Source organism: Anguilla anguilla, chromosome 12 (genome assembly GCF_013347855.1).
Source record: "Anguilla anguilla isolate fAngAng1 chromosome 12, fAngAng1.pri, whole genome shotgun sequence".
NCBI lineage: Eukaryota > Metazoa > Chordata > Actinopteri > Anguilliformes > Anguillidae > Anguilla > Anguilla anguilla.
In genome coordinates, this window is record NC_049212.1 from 2,737,352 (window position 1) to 2,758,803 (window position 21,452).

The 21,452-nt window shown below is 40.8% G+C and overlaps 1 long non-coding RNA gene across 1 annotated transcript; it reads left to right on the plus strand.

Annotated features, from left to right (window-relative positions):
• The first annotated feature begins 688 nt into the window (after window positions 1–688).
• LOC118209422 lies at window positions 689–10,165 on the plus strand. The gene is made up of 3 exons (XR_004761717.1): window positions 689–956; window positions 4,395–4,460; window positions 6,808–10,165. It is a non-coding gene; the product is annotated as an uncharacterized LOC118209422 (long non-coding RNA).
• Window positions 10,166–21,452: the final 11,287 nt, after the last annotated feature.

The window sequence follows — 21,452 nt, forward strand, 5'->3', positions numbered from 1 at the left end:
GGGGCGTCTCCATGGTTACACAGACCTGCCGAGGACTGCCGATCCTCCTGGTGGACGGACGGACGGACGGACGGACGGACGGGTGGGCAGCAAGCGGAACGGGGTGGTGGGGGTGCAGGCTCCTTCACAGCGCCGGACGCTGTGTCCGGAAGGGCACCCCCTTAAACCCCCCTCCCCCCCCCCATCCCCCCGCCCCCCTCCGCCCGTCTGTCTTCTTCCGGGCCTGCATTAGAATGCGCGGGGCCTTGTGAGGGATTAGGGTGCTGGGATTTAGCGTGTGGGATAATGATGTACGGTGGAAGGGGGGGGGGGGGGCTAGCCGCGGTGCAGAATGAGCCCGGGACGGCGCGTCCGAAGCCTCCATCGCACCGCCGTCGCTCGCTAAATGAGCCGCAGCGCGGGCCAGCGGAGAGGGGGGGTGCTGCTGCAGCCGCAGCCTGGTGGCATACTAATAGGCTCCGGTATCGATGTGTGTCCCAGCACTGACGTGCAATCGCACTGCTGCTCGGGCCAGAGGAATGGGCTTTCAGAGACTGCAGGCATTGCAGAGGCAACGGCAGGCATAATTAATGCACGGAGAACAATTCCACCTCAATGGATTTTTTTTATTTTTTATTTTAGTGAGTCAGAATCATTTTTTGTGTAAAATTAAAAAATACACTGAAGGGTGGCGGGGGGGGGAGGTGTTCAGCCAAAGCCACAGTGAACGCAATATTAATTTTCCTCAAGAAAATAAAATGACGGCGAGCAGAACCGCTGCACAATAGAGCCTCTGAAAGAATCTGTTGCTATGTGCTCAGCGGCACTCCAGTCAGACATGCTTTCTGAACGCACTCCTCTCTGTAGCTCGTTTCCTTGGCAACGGGATGCTATTTTACCTCATTGTTCCTTTTTAACCGTCGCCGTCCTTGAAACGTTTCTTTCTCGGGTGTGTGGGAGAGCTCAGTTTGTGGAAGGTTCGTACACTTTACCTTTTCGATCGGGGATTTTGCAGCTGACCGTTGGGCGCTTTAGGGATTGGGGAAAGCGCTGCCTCCCCGTGACCTTGAACAGGAACACGTAGAGCAGAGTGCTGCGGTGTGCTTATTTCGTCCGAAGGGACAGAATTGATCGCGTCCTTCCCTGAGAAAGTGAATGCATCATTCATGTTCTTCGGCGTACGCTGATTACCGCTGTCCATAGGCTTTCTCTACAGCATTTATGCAACTCCACTGCCATGGCAACAATCAAACCAGTTTGAAAAGCCTCATTACAATCCTTTCACTGAACTATAAAAATGTCGTGAGCATATAAAAGTAATTTATCTGCCTCACGCAAGTGCAGCGGATGAAATATAGATTTTGTCCTCATCTCTCGGAGATACGCGGGTAGGGTAGCCAGTGTAGCCTACAGTCTGTGGACACACTGCAGCCACATATGAATGGCGCTGTTGCACACTGCAGAGCCAGTTTAGCAGAACCACTAAGAAGTGCTTCAGTAAAGAAGATTTCTGGAGACGTTCTGGTTTGGGTGCTTAAAATGTTCTCTAATTTTAGTTCTTTAAAAATGTTTTTTAAATGACAAAAAAACGGTGCAATTTTGGCACGTTTGTGCAAAATGTTTAACATTATGACCAGATCTCTCAAACCACATCCATAAACAGTCTCGACAAGCAGCATAGGATTTACACCAACTTTGACCTTCCTATTGTATTACAAATTGGCACACACCATGTGTTAGCAGGTCAAATGTGACCCGGCAGGCAGTAACATTACAAAGCACTCACAAAATGATTATCATACAATGCGGAGTTCTCCCTCATAACTAATTTACTATTCATTCCATACCATAATGTCTCCTCCCAGTTTTATATTGTGTGGGGAGTTTACAGTACTTTACAACATACCAGCCATTTTCAGAATAAATTGCTTGGGATTTTTAAAATAACTTCATATTATCAATCATAATCACATCTGTGGTGTTATGGGTCAAACCTGATCAATCTAGATGTATGAAAACATAAAGGAAAAATGTCACTTTTTAGTTACTAAAACCAAATTTGATTTTGCTCAAAATAACGCATTTAAATTGAGTGAAAAGGTCAAAAGCAGATTTTATGTTTTGGGCATATCGGGGCCCTGGGATGCTTCTGATTGCGTTCCCTCTCTGACCCCGGGGCCCTTGTCTCTCGTTAAGGCTTGAGGAACATCATACACTGCCATTATTTGACTGCTGTCTCTTTGGGCCCCCTGCTAATCAGAATCTTCGTCCATCTCAGACACTTCCTCCTCGGTTTCATCCTGCTCCCTCTCCTCCTTTTTATTGTCATCAAAGACAATCAGTAGAATCTGTTCTGCATGTAGAAATATGTCGAAGCTGCTGCAAATGTGGACAACGCAACTAGCCTTATTTATAGAGTGATGTCGCAATAAGTATGTGTATCGTTGTTCACACCACGACCCTAAACTCATAGTAGAATCTTATTTGGATCAAATTTGTTCAACAGAGCTACCCATATTTTTTTTTAATGCTGCATATCATACTATCAGCAACAGTATTATTTGCCGGATAAAATTTGACCCATAGCAGTATTTTTTTAGAAACTTGCAGATTTCAGTAAAATGGTGAAAAATGAAATATATATATATAGTTGAGGATATTGTGAAGTGTGGTTCCAATAAAACAAACTATATGCTAGTGAACACTTCGTGGATTCGTCGTATGTCAGTCGCGAGAACGCATGTAAAATGTTAAGTTAAATAATCGAAAATCGTTTTTTCCCCCTTTTTGTTCTTTTTTTAAATTCTCAGTTGAAAATAAATGGTATAAATATAAATGGTATAAATGGGTAATATAGGGGGTGGGTGGGGCTTCTTGTCACTGTGCTTACCGTCAGTTGAAAAGATGGCCAGTTTGCAAGAGTGCCGTGTGGAATAATTTTAAGAACCGCAACCAAAACATTGTTCTGTGCAAAATATGTGCAGACAAATTCGCGTACATCACGTTGACATTTATGATGTTAACCCACCAAAGGACGAAATGTCCAAGGCCAAGGGATCACAGCAAACAAGTACCCGACCCAGTTTCGTAGTGAGCCCTCATCAGTGAGACAGCTGTCCAGATGAAACCACAACAGATTAAATTGCTAAAAGCCCGATGGTCCTGTGCGATATAGGCCTACTGTTGCGCGAAAAGCCATCACCGTCAAACATCAACGGCAAAGTTGTGATAACCATTATGTCTGGACAGCAAAAAACTATAGCCTACCGAGTCTTACGTGACTATAACTCGCCACTTCATTGAAGATGGGCTCGTGTTAACCTGTGCAGTTTACGAGTAGGCTACAATCCTTCTGGGGGGAAAATAGCAATGCTTTTAAACGTTTTAATCTCGTGTTTTTATTAGCGATATCCCACATCAAACGGAAAAAAAAAACGATTAGTCGGTAACTAATCTTTTCAGATAGCAACTAGACGACGGTCAGAAATGTGTGTCGTTCACATAGGGGCAAAATTGACCCTAACACAATAGGGTGGTTAAATTCTCTGGCTCGCATTCAGCTCCATTGGGGACTTTTAGTCAATTGCTCAAGTCGGCTACTTCGGATTTAATCCATTTAAGGGCCTCATGTGTCTCTTTTGAATTTACCAAATAATATTATCTACCATTCCTGATCCGATTTAGTTTAACCACATTGCTTTCCGTATAAATGCTTGATGAAGACGAATACTAATTTTATAAACCCATTTTCCAAAAAGCAGGAAATGACTGCAGTGGGCGTGGTGATCTTTCAGTGCGCCCCCGTGCAGAGCGGTCTGGCGTTTGTTAGATCTGCGCGAATTTTAAAATTAAATGTTAAAAAATGTGCTGCAGAATGGTTATTTTATTTAAGTTTTTCCTCTCTTCTCTCAATTTCTATATGTGAGACATATTGGAGTTACATTATTGAAATTTCCCATCTGGTGGAAAGGCTTTAAAATGAGAGGCAAGATGATTAACCCGCTACTGGTTAACAAGATCATTTTAATTGCCCAGTTAGGCTATAACCGACAGTGTATGTGGCCACAGTTATCCTTAATCAAAGGAGTAGGTAGTATTGAAATGCAGGCAGGCTGATTCAGATTAAAGGTGGAAGATGTGGATTCCATTTTCAAAATCTTGCTCAACAGATTAAGTGGTAGGCCTAACGAGTGCCACTGAATTCATAGCCTATTGTATATATATTTTTTTACCAATAAGTCTAATAAGCGAACGTCCAATTCCATTATTTCAACAGCAAACTTGTTCATTTTGTCGGAGTTTTTAATAAAAGAGAGGCTGTACAGTTCAAAAACACCAGGTTGTTGAGCTGCAGTTAACAAGATTAACTTTTGCTAACGTGTTCACACTTCTCCCCCGTCAACTCATGTTCACAGCGTGAGGCCAACAGGCTGCCGCAGGAGCTGCATCTGAGCCTGTAGCCGGGGAAAGTGTCCAGACAGGTGGGTCATTATGTATCTGGCCGTCATACCTGAATGTCCCAGTTTCATAATTAGGTCTTCCGTAACTAGCTATGTAACTCTAATATTTTGTTTTCGTTTTCAAATGAGCAACAACAACTTGGTGTTAGCATATGTTAGCTAACATAATATTTTGTTGCTAGCTTGGAATAACCTCATTAAGGCCATTACAGTACTGTAGCTAGCTATATTTTATCTGCCTACAATGTCTTCTTTTGTCTTTGAGAAAGTGTTACAGAGACTGTTTATTTACCTCCAACATTAGTAGGGGGCCAAGTACCAAAGAGGCAATGTAGGGGTGTACAATTTTAACAGAGGACAAATTATCATGCAACACACTCAATAACTTTTTTTGTGATGTAAGCTGCACCATGATATTAGCCTGAAGCATTATCCTCGGACAGTGTGAGAAAAAAATTAAGCCTGTGTATGTACTGTATGTCTGCAGTGAAGATTGCAAAGTTTTGGGGGTATATTTCTTGCTTTCTTACCTAGCTTTGATATTTGAATAGCTTCTAGTTCTTACATGATCATGAAACAAAACCTATGCAGCTGAGATTATTCATCTGTCATCTAAACATAACAACTGTTATTAAAGTTCAGGGTGCTAGCTTTTTGTGCAGTGCAGGTGTAAATGAAAATTTGTTCGCGGGGAACAATTGTAACGGCAACATCAGTTCCAAAAATATTAAAATCTGTGCAAGACAGTGGCCTTATTTTCACCTTATGACGATAAATATTTTCGGCTACAGCTTGAAAATTTGTGTTCATTTCATGTGAGCTACCACATACACAAAATATAGGCTAACGGCACACTCATTTAAAGTTTAATTAAAAAAGAAAGCTATCTCCTCCTAGACAGTTGGACTGATTTGCATGGAACTTAAGTTACAACATTGCTCCTGTATATCTTTAAAAAAAAAAAAATTATGTAAACCATTTTTCTATGCTTAAAAATATGCCTGCAATAAACAATTTGCATGTGGACATGGATTTTTACGATTGAAAGTAATAAATCCCAGGCAGTTTGACACAGTGATGAAACTTGGTGTACCTTCAGTATTTACAGCTACTTCAAAAGGACAACTGTAAAGAATTGGACCGCAAGGTGGCACTAAGGAGATCAACAAATTTTAAGAAGGAAAAATTCACAAAAAATCTTTTTACTTTTTGTAAACATGAAACTGGCTAGGCTTACTAACCAACCACCTCATTAGGAATATCTATGTCTTTAGCATATGGATACATATTTGTGACTTTGAGTGTTTGGCCCCTTTAATTGCTGCTTGCAGCTTTATTTAAAAATGTGCTAATGGCCACCTAAATTAAATGTTCATTTAAAATAGTTTAATGACCACAATGAGCAAAGAACATTGTTCCAAGCACATGTACACCTTGTCGAATGCAGCTCTGATTATTTTGTGGAAGTTTCAAGTTTGAAATTAGTTGAAAGGCATCAGTTGAGTTGTTCAATTTGTAGAATATTAGTTGTCAAAAATAAGAAATGTATAACCCAAAAATATGTTTAATTAAAAAATACATATATATTTTTATTCCCGCCAGTTCTTAAGGCTGTCAATGAGACTTTAAGAATCGCTTATTAAACAAGGCTTTAAAAAAGCATCAGCTAGGATGTTGTGAACTGACAGTTTACACCTGATTAAAATGCAGCTTTAATAGAATGTAATTATCGAAAAAACGTTTCATATGATTTTAAGAAGTGTATTTCCCTCTCCCGCATGCACACACACGTGTACGGACGCACAGACATTTGCCTCAGGGTTTGCTCAGTGTTTGCTCAGGGTTTGCTCAGGCTTTGCTCAGTGTTTGCTCAGGGTTTGCTCAGGCTTTGCTCAGTGTTTGCTCAGGGTTTGCTCAGGATTTGCTCAGTGTTTGCTCAGGGTTTGCTCAGGCTTTGCTCAGTGTTTGCTCAGGCTTTGCTCAGGGTTTGCTCAGTGTTTGCTCAGGCTTTGCTCAGTGTTTGCTCAGGGTTTGCTCAGGCTTTGCTCAGTGTTTGCTCAGGGTTTGCTCAGGCTTTGCTCAGTGTTTGCTCAGGGTTTGCTCAGGGTTTATTTCTGATGTGTGCTGCGCAGCTCTTAACATGCCTGTCTCTGAGAAGCGTCACGGTGCTGCACCCTGTGGACAAGCAGCCATTTTGTAAAGGGCCTGGGTTCAGGGCTTGGCCGAGGAATTGAGCGGCGCTCTAACCTGCCGCAGTGGGCCAGCGTCGACCGTGCCAGTCCTGCCGCGCGCCCATCTGGTGCTGGGCCGCTCCACGTGCCCCGTCAGCCCCCGTTACTCAAGTCTCCTGGGTCTCTCTTTTTTCCAGGAGCGGCCTGGAAGCCCGTCGAAAACAGCTCAAGGGGAACAGGGATGCGGACATTACACGGTCCTGGCCCTGTGCAAACCTGCTTTCTGAGAAGCAGGGGGGGTCAGTGCAGCGCTTGAGTGTGGGTGTACAGTCAGCCGCTTAATGTTTGGGGCAATGACATATTTTTTTGTAATTAATTTTGCTCTGTACTCCACAATATAAGATTTGTAATCAAATAATTCACAAAATTGTTAAAGTGCACATTCTCAGTTTTTATTTGAGGGCATTTTTTTACATTTTGGTTTCACCATTTAGTCTCCTCATTTCAGGGCACCATAATGTTTGGGACAAATGGCTTCACAGGTGTTTCTGATTAGGTATGTTAAATTGATTCCTCAGTGTATGTATAAGAGCGGTATTAGTGTCTTGATTCTGGGCTTTTGATTGCCTTTGGAGTTTGTTATTGGTGTTTGTCAAACCACTAGGTATCCATAAAAACAGGATGGCCAGGTTATAGTTTGCAAAGAAATACGTAAAAGAGCCTGCAGAGTTTTGAAAAAAAAGGTCTTGTGGACCAAGATTCACTTTGTTAAAGTGATGGCAGGAGTGAAGTGTAGGCAAAAGGAACTGCCCAAGATCCAAAATACACCTTCTCCCCCCGTCATCTGCAAAACATGGTGGTGGGGGTGTTATGGTTTTGGCATGTATGACTGCCACAGGTACTGGCTCATTTTTCTGTGTTGATGATGTAACTGCTGATAGCAATAGCAGAATCAATTCTGAAGTGTAGAGATGCATCTTATCTACTCATGTCCAGAAAAAACTCATTGGGCAGCACTTCATCCTACAGCAGGACAATGATCCCAAACATACTGCTAAAGCAACCGAAGAGTTTTTCACAGCCAAAATTCTTGACTTCCCAAGTTAGTCACCTGATATAAATCCAATATGAATGAATATGCTGAAGAGAAAACGTAAGGCAACAACTAGCTGAAGATGGCTGCAGTACAGGAGAAGATACTAGAGCATCACCAGAGAAGATACTCAGCACCTGGTGACGTCTATGGGGCACAGACTTGAAGCAGTCATTGCATGCAAAGGATGTGCAACAAAGTACTAAACATGACTACTTTCATTTACACAACATTAATACGTCCCAAACATTATGGTGCCCTGAAATTATGAAATAGCACCATAAAGGCCAGAACTAGCCATTGTGGTGTTATGTATAAAAGGTGCTGTAATTTCTACATGGTGAAACCAAAGTGTATAGTAATACCCTTACATAAAAGCAGAGAATGTGGACTTAACATGTGCATTGTTTTATTACAAAAGTAAAATTGTGGAGTACAGAGCCAAATAAAAAAATTTTAAAAATAGAAAAAGGCTTTGTCCCAGACATTATGGAGCTCACTATAAGTCTTTGTGGAGATGGTCAGGGTGTCCGGCAAAAAGGCGTTACTGTTGGACTCAAATGACTTTCATTATGGATGTCTTAATATTTCTGGAATTTAAATATATTTTAATAAAATGTTTCTCCTGGGTGTTAATCATAGCATACATAGTGTACCATTAGGAACAAATATATGACAGTAAAATTAATGTATATTTTGTGATTTGGCCATTGGTTTTAAGCAGAAGCCTTTCCTGCTGTGTTTCTGCAGTTACTTCCTGTTGCATCATTTTCTGCATCTGCCTGCCAAATTCAGTGCTTCTATTAAAGTTCTTGGTTCATGAGGTGAACTGCAGGTTTCTCTGTGTCAGTACAGTCATCTGTCCTAGTGCCGTGTCTGTGGATAGGACAGCTTAATATTAATGGCTCCGCCTTGATAATCTGAGTTATGTAAAAAAAAAAAAAATGGTGGGGGTTATTTGTAACCACAAACATTGCATAAATAGGTGACAGGAGTTGCACATAATATTCTCTTATTAGCGGTTTTGTGTGGCTGGTGATGCCACCATGCTGTTGCAGAAACATTGTTGAATGCCAGGCTGATCCTTAGAAACATTCAGGAATGTTTTGGGCGCAGAATGGAACTGTATGGTGCAACAACATTACTGTTCCACAAGCAGTTTGCATGCCTATTTAGCTCCTGGCACCCTTAGTAAATTAATATGCACTTGAACAGACCTGTCAAGTCTAGGAGTAATCAACCAAACCTTTGGCACCATTTTAATGTGAAGTTCTGTGACCTGTATTGCTGAGGTAATGTTGAGTACTGTGCTAGGTGGGCTTTTGAGCAAACTGACCTTTCCTTTATGCTAGCATTTTGCTGGCATGTGTTGTTATGGGTCAATATGACTCAATGAAATACCCCTACCTAAAGGATGTTCCACTTTGTTTCTGCATGTGAATTGTCATACTTTCTGCTTTTTTATGCTGAACACATGCTGACACAATATAATTTTTAGCTAGGCATTGGGGCGATATAGCTCAGGAGGTAAGACCGATTGTCTGGCAGTCGGAGGGTTGCTGGTTCAAACCCCGCCCTGGGCATGTCGAAGTGTCCTTGAGCAAGACACCTAACCCCTAACTGCTCTGGCGAATGAGAGGCATCAATTGTAAAGCGCTTTGGATAAAAGCGCTATATAAATGCAGTCCATTTGTAGGAGCCTCCAGTAGCACCTACAGGTCAGCAGGCACAGTAGATGTACAGTCTTATATTTTCAGTTGAAGACTAAAAAAAAGTTGTACTTGCATGTAATTGTCTGCTGATCACATCCTGGTACTGAGCCATTTTAGCTGGGCATTGTAGGAGCCTGTAGCGCCATTAGTTACACTAGATGTATAACAGATGTACAGTAGACCACTATGTTTGCAGTGGAAGCCTGAAAATGGGCTCACAACTACATTTCTATGAGCTAAACAAAATCTGACACAATGCTATGTTCCCTGGGCATTTGGAGCCTGTAGTGCCACCTATAGGTCAATGATTAAACTCAATGTATAGTCGACCCCTGTTGAGTGGAACCCTCACCCTAACTGGCACACTTCCACTTTCAGGTGCTGACTAGAATGGGTACAGGGCCATTTTAGTTGAATATGGTATGAGTCTGTTTCCATCTGTGGGCCAATGGTTCAGTATGTATTTTGGATCCTTCCCTTTTTCAATAGAAACATGAAATTTGGCATAAATGCATATTGCTTTGCACTGAACACAAGCTGAGACGGTACCACTCTTGGTAGTCTGTGGCATCATCTACGGGGGAGGGGCTCAAGCTATATGGCTCCTAGGGTTAGGTTTGTGTGTGGATGCAGGTGTGTGTGTGTGTGGTAGTTTGTGTGTCCTGGATAGTTCTGTTAGCTATTATTATAGCATTATGCTGGGCTTGTGGTATGTCAGCATCCTGTTTTATGTGATATTATATATTTTTATTGAGGATGCGGTGTGGGGGGGGGGGGGGGGGGGGGGGGGGAAGTTAGGGTTTTGTGTCATATCATGATACAAAACTGGGAGGTTTAGCCAACAGTTTGGAATCTACTAAAGTAATCCAAGAAGATTTAAACAAAATCCAGAATCCAGAAACCTGGCAAATGAAATTCAATATAACTAAATGTAAAGTTTTACATGTAGGGAATAAAAACATAGGGCAGGATTACTTTGTGGGTGGTACAAAATTAGAATGTGCACATGTAGAAAAAGACTTGGATGTAATAGTTGATCAAAGCCAATCAGGGTCTGGTCAATGTGCTGTAGCAGTAAAAAAAAGCCTACAGGATGCTGGGATACATAGCCAGGAGGATTGAGTATAATTCTAAGGAGATCATACTCACCCTATACAATACGCTTGTCAGACCACACTTAGAGTATTGTGTGCAGTTCTGGGGACCGTACTACAAGAGAGATATAGAGGTGCTGGAAAAGGTCCAAAGACGGGCAACCAGATTGATTCCGGGTATAAAAGATAAGTGTTATGAGGAAAGGGTTGAGACGCTTGGACTTTTCAAGCTTAGTATAAGGAGACTTAGGGGAGATTTGATTGAGGCTTTTACATTTATTAAAGGGATTAACAAAGTAAACTACAAGAAATTATTCAAGTTGAGTTCGGTTAGCAAAACGAGGGCATAAATGGAAACTGGCAAAGGGTAAATTTCACACAGACATGGGAAATATTTTTTCACAAGGAGTGTGGTCAATGTGTGGAGTAGCTTGCCTGGACATGTAGTGGAGGCAGAAACACTGGGGGTATTCAAGGCCTGGCTGGATACAGTATTAGATACTATCTAGCTTTTAGGTAAACTAAGCATTAAGTACAGTTTAGTGGTAGGAATAGACGAGCAGTGTTGGGCTGAATGGCCTGTTCTCGTCTTACGTTATGTTGGGGTTAGATGTGTGTTGATGGTGGTTTGTGCAACACCTTGACCCTACTAGTAAGTGGTTTATTATTATTGTATTTTTTTTGGGGGGGGGGGTGGGGGGTGGGTGAGTTTATGGTCTGGCATTATGACTTCATATGCATATATAAATAAACTTTGTGTTACACATGCATACTCATGCTTTTGTAAATTGACTTTTTCTATGAGCGTGTAGCTTACTGTAATTGGACTGTAATAATTATATATATATATATATATATATATATATATATATATATATATATATATGTATATATTATATTAGAATTATTGCAATCTACCATTGGCGATTTTAGACTCTTTTTAGGGGTGCTCAAGCACACCTAAATTTCATCTCAGCACCCCTAAAAAAAAAAATTATTATTATTGTTATTAATTATTATTACTTTCTGAAATCATTTTTATCCCTCTCTAACGTTAGATTTTGCAATCTTGTCTGAGGGCTTAAATGCTTGTAAATTGAAAATCAGCACCGTTCTACACTTCCTACTCACCCCACCCCTAGTTTCAAACTGAGCTCACGAGATGTAGCTAGGTAGTGAATTTAGGATTTCATGGTGCAGAAAAACATAAGCTGAAACGTTAGAAAATTAAATTGCTGAATGTTCTGACAGAGAACGTTGGGTCAAATCAGTATTACTGTGCAGTTGATTCGATGTGTTTGGCGATGTATCAACGTAATTTTAGCGAGCTCACAAGCTAGCTAGCTAGCTAACGGCTAACGTTAGACCATCTCTGAGCTAGCTTGCTTGTAAATTTGCTAATTTCAGATTTTAAATATGGCAGTGCGTGAATGTCATTTGTATGGGTACTGTTAAAGTTAGTTAACATTGTTTGTGTGGGTCATAGTTATAGCAATTGTGTGATTGTTCATTCTGAACCATTATTATTATACACTACAATAGACCACCCAACTAATTAGGTTGCTTCTAAAGGTGACATTGTGTACCCTAATTTAATTGAGGTTTGCCAAAGTGAAAGGGGTTGAGTACAGCATACTCATGTTACAAGAAAATGGCCATTTATAAAAAGAAAAAATTCATTTTTGGTCATATAGACCCTAACATATGGGCAGTTAAGCTTTAACCTGGGTTCTCCCAAAAAAAGCTGACTCACTTTTAATCGGGCTGTATTCCCGTGGTAACTTATGCTGCATAGCTAACCTGGTCAGGAGCAGGTTATGTTCAGGCGGACATATTGAAAACACCACCCTTTGACCAGTATGGTCAAGGTTAACTTTATCGTCTTCCACAGGAGAAAATTGTCTTGGATCTGAAAGATCTTTCTGCATAAAAGAAAAACAAGACAAGATCTATGCTATGTAAAAAGTTGTGTAAGTCGCTCTGGATAAGAGCGTCTTCTAAATGCCTGTAATGTAATGTAATGTAATCTCAAATTTGACCATCACAGTTCATCCAAGTTGCCAGTTGAGCAGTGCCTCAGAAGATTCATCTTTATTCCTGTAGGACCACATAGAGCTCAGGGCTGTTTTTTCAGGGCAGAGATTATTTAGAGATCAAATAAATCCACTGGCTTTCTCTGAGGATACGCTATATGAAAGATATAGATTCCCAACATGTCCATATCCACTTGTCTCTTAATTATGGGGTATGGAGTCCCATAAAACAGTTTCACGTTTTGTTTTACGAGATAAATTACATCCATTAATATCGCAACTGTGAATTTCTAAGCCATGTGCTTTAAAAATGTAAGTTGCTAACAAGTTGTTGTATTGCAGTTACAATGGTTGTCGTGTATAGGCGGGCTAGTATGGAAAGTAGAGTGACAGTTGCCAGTAAGCGACCATTGTTGCAGTTTCAGTATAGCAACTTGTTGGCAACTTACTTTTTAAAAGCACATAATAGCTTTGAAATTCACAGTGATAATATTAATGGTTGTAATTTCTCTCGTAGAACAAAACGTGTAGCTCTCTTAGGCTTATGACCTTATTTATGACGCTCACCACAGACCTTATTTTCCGCAAAAAATGAAATGTCTATGGGAAAAATGAATTGGAAATCTGACGAGGGAACCCATGGCTCAAAAATGTGAACTTACGTCCGGGTTTTAGGACTACAAATTGTAACACTCTGTTGACGTTGCACTTGCATCACTGGTCTGGGAATGTTGAAAGCCGGGCCTGGTACTGATCTCCACACAGCTATGGAGGACGCACTTCTGTTCTCTTTCACGGTAATTTGCTCAGGGCAAGAGCATCTGCTACATCAATCAGATGTGCTGTAATGCTTCTGGGGTACTGGGGTCGCCTCTTCATTGGATGATCAGGCTAGATCTGAACTAGATCAAATCTGGTTCAGATTTGTTGTAAATTCCGAATGCGGCAGTTTAATCTATGGTTTAATAGTTATGACATTAGATGAATTAGAGGTGTAAAGTCACTGAATAAGAGGAATCTCCGTCAATCAGTGAATAAAGTTGGATGAGGGCTTTGCACAGAAAGTGGCGCTCCTAGCCTTCATCTTTATCCCCTTATGTCCAGTATGTCTTCCTCCTCCTCTCCCTCTTTATGTTTCTAGTGTATTTGTTCTTTCTTCCTTCTCTTTTTTATTCTTCTGAGTCATCCTCACTTTTTGTCATTCCCTGCCCAGGTATGTTGAGTTGCTTTTTCCTTTCGTTCAAAAGAACCCCCTCCCCCCCCACGGACACTTTGGCCTGAGTGAGGGGGTCAGCATCTCTTTTCTCACATACATACTTCCAGTCTTCCATCCTTGGCCTTTGTGTCTGTCTCGGGTTCACTGCGAAAGGCCACTGCCGTTTGCGTTTCCTCCAGCCATACGGAGGCCGCTGTGTCCCCCCCGGGGAGAATCTGATCTCCGGAGTGTGTGAGTGTGCCCCCTGGGAGCTGCCGGAGGCAACGGGCCTGTGGAGGAGGAGGGCCGAGGTTTGGGCACACTGTTTAATTTTGACTTTTAACTTGCACTCAAAACACAAACTAGTTATACTACGATTAACATCCTGTTCCAGAAAATTCTAAAGCCTAGTGTTACAAATTATCTGTATATACAGTGTTGGGTAGTAATGGATTGCATTGATCAGATCATTACTGTATTTTGAAGCCAAAAATGAAGTAACTATAATCATTCCGGGATACTTTAAAAAATGCATTTTTTTCATGATTATATTTCTTATTATTTCAGTGTATAATGTACACATCCCACATCTGCCCACACATGCAAGCAAGACAAACACGTACATAAACCACATACACACACACCACACACACACACACATCCACAGACCACATCCCCACACACATCCACACACACATCCACACACCACATACACACACACACACACACACACACACATCACACACCACACACATCACACACCACACACACACACGGCATACATACACCACATACACACCACATACGCACACCACACACGCACATCACATACGTACACCACACACGCACACCACATATGCACAACACGTACACACACACATCCACACACCGCATACACCCCGAGCACAGGAGGATGGGCAGAAACTGAATGTGTGTATTGTAGCTGCACATTCGAAGGAAGAGAATAAAACAGTCTTTTAACCCCCTGTTGATTATTTCTAGTTTTTTTGTGTTGCAAAGCCAAATTAAAAATATATATATTTTCCTACTTACTACTTTTAATTAATTAAAGCGTTGATATTTATTTAGAATTGTATTATGAATTAAAACCTGAAAATGACTGAATTGGGAAGTATTTCCCCATTTTTATTGCCAGTATAGGCCAGGTGCATTTCATTTTCTTGAAAGATCACACTAAATATGTTAATGTGGTTCACCTGTGTTGATTTTGAATCCACCTGTGTTCAAATGCATGATTTCAGAATGAATATCACAGACTGAATAAATATCACTGACTGAATGAATATCACGGACTGAATAAATATCACTGACTGAATGAATATCACAGACTGAATAAATATCACTGACTGACTGAATATCACGGACTGAATAAATATCACTGACTGAATAAATATCACTGACTGAATGAATATCACAGACTGAATAAATATCACTGACTGAATAAATATCACAGACTGAATGAATATCACAGACTGAATGAATATCACTGACTGAATGAATATCACAGACTGAATATTACGGACTGAATGAATATCACTGACTGAATATTACGGACTGAATGAATATCACTGACTGAATGAATATCACAGACTGAATAAATATCACTGACTGAATAAATATCACAGACTGAATGAATATCACTGACTGACTGATTATCACTGACTGACTGAATATCAACAGAATATTGGCTGAAACAGCAGATCAAATCAGTCACACTGTCATGGAGACCGAGGAAGCAAGGTAACATAATACCAATATATAAGGAAGGGGACCGTACTGATCTAGGAAACTACAGGCCTGTCAGCTTAACTTCCATCACATGTAAAATTCTGGAGTCTATCATTGGAGACAAGTTAGAAGTGGACCCTAACATCCTAAGGGATAGCCAGCATGGTTTTTGCAAGGGAAGTTCATGCCTGACAAAAATTCAGGTATTCTTTGAACAAGCTATCAAGTGTTTTGACTATAACAAGTATATTTCATACTTATATTTGATGAGGTACCACAGACGTGTTAGTACAATGAAGACAGTAGGAATTAGAGAACACATTTCAGAGTGGATTCAGAACTGGTTATATGGTACTACACAAAGAGTAGTAGGAGGAATATTATTTGAGCAGGGAACTGTGGGAAGTGGATTCCCACAAGGATCGGTGCTGGGACCACTGCTCTTCCTCATTTATATCAATGACCTTGACAGGGACATAGAATGTAAATTAGTGAAATATGCAGATGATACAAGGAGGCCCAGCTAATGATTTGAAATCTGCTAATCCAAGAAAATGTTCATTAAATCCAGAAGTGGATGGAAACCTGACAAACACAATTCAATATAGCCAAATTTAAAGTTCTGCATGTGGGAAATAAAAACATTACTTATTACATAGAAACAGGCAACATTACTTTAATGGGAGGAACAAAATTGGAATGTGTTCAATTTGAAAAAGACTCTGGAGTAATGGTTGATCAAAACCTTTCTTGATTCTATTGTGCTGTAGCAGTAAAAAGGCCAACTGGATTCTGGGATATATTGCCAAAAGTGTTGAGTATGAATCTAAAGAAGTTATACTTATCTTATACAGTACATGTGTTAGACCACACTTGGAGTATTGTGTGCAGTTCTGGGAACAGTACTACAAGAAATATAGTCGCTGGAAGAAGAGCAACCAAATTGATTCTTGGTATGAAACATGAAGCTATGAGGAAAGACTTAAAATGCTTAATCTCTTCAAGCTTAGTAAAAGAGGTTATTTAACTGAGACTTTTAAATTCATAAAGGGGATTAACAAAGTGAACTATAAGAGATTGTAGTTCACTTTGTTACAGGTTGAGTTCTGTTTGTAGAACAAGTGGATATAAATGGAAATGAGCAAAAGGTAAATTTTGTACAGACATTAAGAAGAATTTTTTCAGGCAGAGAGTAGTCAATGAATGGAATGGCCTGTCAGGTCACATAATAGAGGTAGAAACTCTGGGGATTTTCAAGACTAGGCTTGATGCAGTGATAGATATCATGTAGTTGGTGGGTGAATTGCCTGTTCTCGTCATTATGTTATGTTATGTTATGTTATGTTAGATTACGTTATGTTATGTTATGAACTGCCCAAAGAACTGCAGGATGAAGTTATTAGGCGGAAAGAAGTTTCAGAAGGCTACAAAAAGATTGTCAAAGTTTTATCTCTTCATAGGAGCAATGTTAAGTCAATTTTAACAAGTTAAAAAAACAAAAAACATTGCATGGACCCAGAGACTACAAAGATCAGATCATTCTGCCTAGCTGGACAACCAACCAAGAAGGGAAATTATCTAAGAAGCGACCACAAGGCCATCAACACTGACTGAGTTGCAAAACTCATTGGCTGAAATGTAAGAAACTGTCTAGAGATCTACAATCTCTTCAGCACTTTACAGATTTGGATCTTTTGGCAGAGTGGCTAGACAGATGGCATTTCTGAAAAAAACAACATTAACTCACTCCTGGAGTTCGTCCAAAGGCATGTGACACTCCCTGACACCTTTTAGAAGAAGATGTTGCAATGTGATGAGGCTAAAGTTGGGCTCTTTGGCCTGAAAGCAAAGCAGCAAAATGTCTGGCACAAACCAGACAAAACTCATCAGCCAGGTAACACCCATCCATCCAGATCCATAAAAGATCTGCATTGAGGGGGAGGATTCATGTTCCAACAGGACAATGACCCAAAACACGCAGCAAATGAACGGCTAAATAACAAGAAGGTCAGTGGAAATGCCTTGCCACCCCCCAGATTTAAATCCCATTGAAAATTTGTGGTATGACCTTAAAATTGTTGTTCCTTGATGCTCTTCATCTGAATGTTATTGAAATTTTTTTTTATATATATATGTTTTTTTTTGCATTGTAAATAAATTGTGTTGGTGAAGGGGGAAAATAGTTCAATATAATTTTAAATCTGGTCTAATAACAGGGCCAAATATGCAACAGTTTAAGGAGGGAGTAATTTCTGAGGTCACTGTCTGTGTGTACATGCACACACACACACATACACACACACACACACACACACACGCACACACACACAAAATTGGACAGTTGGCTACTCAGTTGTTTCCTGACCAACTGTGTGTTGTTGCATCATTAGTTCATGCACTAGAAAGAACTAGAGTTGATTCTAGGTGTGACATTTTCATTTTGAGTCTGTTGCTGTTGTTTCTCAACATGAGGACTAAAGAAGTGTAAAGCAGGCCATCACGAGGCAGAAAAATCAGAATAAATCAATCTGTGACATAACCAAAACATTGGTTGTGTCAAAATCAGCAGTTTGATACAATAAGAAGCAATACAGTAAGGATGCACTGGTGAGCTCAGCAATTGCAAACAACCTGGTAGACCATGGAAGACCACTGTAGTGGATGACAGAAGAATGCTTTCGGTTGTGAAGCAACTGCTGAACAGAGCAAGAACACTTTCCAAACCACTGCTAAGCTTCAAGAACTGAACAGCTAGATTAGAGTTTGCTAATGATAGGGGAGAGCGGGAAATAACAGTTTTTGTATTTGGATCAATTCTAAAAATATTACTTAGAGATCGATTAATCACGTGCAACCTGCATCCCTTGGCTATGATTACACACCACAATGTAATTTCTGGGACTTACCATTCTTTAGCAATCTGACTGAAGTGAAATGTTACATTTTACTACAAGGTTTGGGTAAAAACTAAAGCAGCACGTGGTACAACTAATAGTCATAATAGCTTTTAAAGTCAACACAAATAAGGCAATTCAATACAGTTCCGTGTTGTATGACAAATAGTCTAATACATTTTTGATTACATTTGTATGTTTTTTGTGGCCTACCTATATCGGGGAAAAATCTATCACAAGACTGTACATTATTCTCCGGTTGCCATCTAATGTCTGTTCGATCCAAACAGCTGTATCAGTCACATGTCACCACGTTGCCTAAAGTTAAAGTGCAGTTATGTATGAAGATCCGGTCTGAGTTGAACAAATCCATTCAATTGTTTAATTGATAGTCTACTCACAACAGGCTGTGATGTGGCTGCAGACAGCAGCAGAAGGATGAATTCTTAAGCGTAAATAAGCATTTTATCTCCTCAGATCCAACCAAATTCAAAATTCATTGGACTGTGTTTGACCTTGGAGCAGGACAGTAAGCCCAAGCACACTGCCACTGCCGCCAAGTCATTTCTCTGGGCTGAAAAGTGGAAGGACCTTGACTGGCCAAGTCAGTTGCCTGACCTGAATCCAACTGAACATGTGTTTCACTTGCTGAAGACAGGACTGAAGGCAAAAATCCCCTGAAACAGGCAGAAGCTGAAGATGGCCGCAGTACAGGCCTGGCAGAGCATCACCAGGAAAAATACCCAGCGTCTGGTGAAGTCTATGAGTCACAGATTTCAGGCAGTCATTGATTGCAATATGGATGTCAGTACCCTTATATTGCAGCTGATGGTCTGCACTTTAAGCTCATATTCATAGTTTCATTTAAAAACTAACCGTGGAGTACAGTGTGCCAGAGTGTCCAAGTGAATTGTGCTATGCTCTCGTCTCATTGCTACCACACATTCACGCCGACGTTGGGCGCACTGCTGAAGCCACAGATCCGGCTGTTTCCCTAACTACAGGCCGTGACTTATCATAGGAGAGTTAGAGCCGTGCGGTGCGGATTCAGGACCTCGGTTTAATACCTCATCCGAACAACTTCACCTTGTACAGTACAGTGTCCCCATCACTCCACAGGGGTATTGGGGTTCATTTGACAGGAAGGAAGATCACCCCCTACTGGCCCAGCAGCACCACTTCCCACCACAACTTACGTTTTCTTAGGCGGTCTACCATCCGTGTACTAACCAAGCCCAAACTTGCTCAGCCTCAGCCATTCAGCAGGAGCAGGTGGAATGGATGCTGCATCTCTCCTTGACGCCCACCGGTGACCTTTAACCTGTGCCTGGTGAATGGAAAAAATGACCCGTGCCTCACCGCCATGCCGTTCTGGTTGTGGATGAAGGGGCATTTAAATGGGCATATGAAGCGCAGGGGTTTGAATTATGGAAGAGGGCGTGCGTCTGGACTTCCTCCCCAGAGACGACGAAGAGCCAGGCAACTGTTTGGACATGTTTTTTTTAAGTATAAACCTCAGTTGTTGGCAGGGGTATATCTTTTTAACTGTTGCATCAGAGCCCGCTGTGTTGGCACTGTTGCGTCTCATCGCACTCAATTAGAATCGCACATTGTGCCTGCCCTAATTAGCCGCAACCGAACCGGGTCTCCAGGGCCCGAAGTATCTGGAAAATCTTGGAAAGACCGCTGCAGTCTCCGATGAGCCGGCTCGGCCATCTTGCTTTGCATTCAGGTGTCATGAAGACGTACAGGAGCCAGGCACAAAGCTGGAGGGTTTTTTTTGCAGCAGTTTGAAATGCGCATCGGCCGAGATGGCTGCTCTAACACTCAAACCCGAGGGAGGAGGCCTTTTTCTGAGCGTGACTTGGTGTTGCCTTAGTAGGTACTTGATGTTGGAGCTAGCGCTGTGTTCCTGAGTCCTCTGCTTTACTCATGAATTAGGTGTTGTTAGGATGGCCTGCGACACGTTCTTTGGGGGGAAAATATTCGGAATAGGACAGCAACCACTGCTACTTTTCACTTGTATACTGTGGAAAATGTGTTTATTAAAGCTCAAAAACACAAAACAACAGCTGCAAGAATGCAGAACATATCATATGTACCATAACACTGATAAAGAAATCACTGTATTTCCTACAGTGTGTTAAAGTCACAGCTTTTTCAATTGCAATTCCTAATATTCAGTGTATGTATTTCTGTAATTATGTGTGTTCATGGAATACTATAACATTCTCTAATTTATCGTAGTAAAAGGGTGACTTGTTATATGTGAAGTTAAAATGAAGTTCTTTTTAAAATGTAAATTAATTAAATGTGTGTCTTTCTTCAAACTGACAGCAGTTTCTGATTTTTGCTGGTTAAAAAAATACAACAGCCACAAACAAAAAACATACAAAACTTTATTATTACAATCATAGTTCAGAATCTTGTCCATCTGACTTGCGTAGATTAGAAAATAACTATAAATAAACAAAATAAATTAAATCAATTGAATAAATAAATAAATAATTTGATCTGACAAATACTGCGAAATATTCTGCATTGTCTGCAGGCATTCTTTCTCCACCAGGAATTGATTTGTACCTTAAGTAAAAAAATTAATGAAAGAAAACTAATAAAAATGGTCAAATAAAAAATTATTTTCCCGAGGTTAGTCCCCACTGAGAATACATCTCATCTAATGCAGGCATATCCATCAAGGATAAGAGGAAGATGCATAATTGGGATTAAAGATGGTTGCCTGTACAATTTGCATCATTGTCTTTGACAATAGACTTTCCATACTGTGGATCTTACATGAATGCCAAACCCAAAGCCCTAAGTTCTGCCAATGCAGACGCTGATGATTAAGTTGTGTTGTGAGGTGAATGCGTCACTGGAGACGGGCGTCACCACAGACTTTATTTTGTGTCTGTTTCACTCGCAAAAGGCTAGATCGAGGGCTATGGTCGTTTGGGTCTAATTAAGACGTCAGTGATTTCGCTTAATTAAATGGGGGCGTCTAGTGTTTGCTTGTTGAGGTGGTCCCTGGTGTGAATCAGACAACGTGTAATTTGGAAAGTTAAAAAAGGC